Source organism: Aptenodytes patagonicus, unplaced genomic scaffold, assembly GCF_965638725.1.
Source record: "Aptenodytes patagonicus unplaced genomic scaffold, bAptPat1.pri.cur scaffold_68, whole genome shotgun sequence".
Taxonomy (NCBI): domain Eukaryota; kingdom Metazoa; phylum Chordata; class Aves; order Sphenisciformes; family Spheniscidae; genus Aptenodytes; species Aptenodytes patagonicus.
This window is the reverse complement of record NW_027472017.1, coordinates 486,723-488,658: the sequence shown is the minus strand read 5'-3', so window position 1 is coordinate 488,658 and position 1,936 is coordinate 486,723.

Here is a 1,936-nt window from a genome sequence, read left to right as displayed (position 1 = left end):
GCCCCCCTGAGCCACCCCAGCATTTTTAGTTACTGCAATAATAGGAGTAGTGTGTTTTGCTGTTAATTCTCACAGGGCTTTCACTACAACTGCCCTGTTCAGGGACTGGAAATATTCAACTGCCTTGGAAAATCGCCAGCCAGGTTGTTATTGTTCAAGCCCTCTTTCCCTTGTTAAATATTGTTATATATTGTTAAATTGCTAAATTCATTGTTAAATATGAATATTTATTGTTAATTGTTAAATTAACAACATCGTTCTTAAATACGCCCTTGCATCGGCAAGATCCAGGCAGTCGGGAGTGTCTCCTGTCGGGAGCAGCCTGAGGAATCCAGGCTGCTGCCGTTCGGTGGCAGAGCTGAACACTTCTCCCCGCAAGTGCTCGGACAGTGGTTTCGCAGGTGCGGTCAGCCCGACTGGGAGCTTGCTGTCCGTGCTGTGCCGCTGCTTTGGCAGCCGCCTCGGGGTGGGAGGGGACAAATGTTCTGGCTTCCCGGCTGGAGCCTGGCAAGTTCACCGGGTGAGGTATGGACCGTAGTGTGTAATGCGAACCCGGTGTCCTTCAGGAGTGTAAACCAGAGTGTAGTATTTTCTGGGGATTTTTTGGTTTTTTTGTTAGATCTCTGGGATTCATGTGACCCCTAATAGCCATTTGGTGGAATTTAAGCATACATTTAAAGTTAAGCACGTGCTGGCTGCTGCCCTGAGGTGTAGCTGGAATCCACTTGTGAGCTCCTGTGCCCACCACACTGGAGAAAGCAAATCTTTTTTTATTTGGTGATGAAAACAACTCGGGGAGTTGCACTGAAGTGCAGCACCGTTTTTAACCTCAGGTCTAAAGTGGCACCGGTCTTGCCGCATAACGCATCCTTCCCCAGGCTTTCACCAAACGGAAAGGATACATCAACCCAACCCCACAAACATATCCTGCCCTTTTTTTATCTTACCTGGAACGTCAGGACATGACCCTGCTGGGCCATCTCTGCCTCTCTGCGTGGAACCAAGGTGGTGTCTGTACATTCCAGGATAAAGACATAGCTTTTTTTTTTTTTAAGTGACTTTACCAGACGTCCTGAGGCTGGCTGTGTTAAGTTGGTTTACTGCACAGTTGGTCGAATGGACGAAAACAGGAAGCTCCGCTATTGCCTTTGGTGTTTTCTTGTTACTGTGTAGCTCATTTAAGTTATCTTCTCATGACCTGGCAAGCAGAAGCTTTCACTTCATTTTAGGCCTTGGTCTAATAGTCATGGAAATCAATATTGAAAGTCTTTCTGAGATTTGGATCAGGCCCCTATATGCATTCTATAAAACTGCTTCTTGGCCACTGTTTACCTTTTTACGTTTTTTTTTTTTTGTTGTTTATCTTGAATGTTGAAACTCTGAAAGGGGCCGATGAGTTGCCCTCCCTCAGTTTGCTCCCTCCCCTTTGGGGAGTGCGGTTAATGTTCTCTTCTTGGCTTTGCAGAGGAAAAAATCCATTAATACACTACCTCACTTGAATTGCTCTTGTTGGAAACCGATTAAAAGCTTATTGCTGCCTCATCTTGCAACTGGCCTGCATTCTGGTTCTCATGTGATGGGCAGCCTGTCGGCTTGTCGAATTACTCTGCAGAACAATTCAACAACTCAAAGCAGCGATGCTGATATGAAGAGCTTATGTACTTCATTGCTAGGGATTCTGTGCTTTCCACACTGCAGGCTGGAAACGTGATTCGTGAGTGGGCTGTGGCTTTAACAAGGGAAGGCAAAGCTGCTTCTCTGTGTGTTTCCTTTCCACCTCTTCCCTTATCCTTCCCTTCCTTTCCCTCTGTGAGGCTGTTTTTGTGGTGTACCTTCACTGGTGAAATGAGCTCCCCCACCAAACTGGGGGAGAGAGAAAAGGGGCAAGGTGAGAGGTGTCACAGTCCTCAGGTTGCAGATTTAATACGTACGCCCT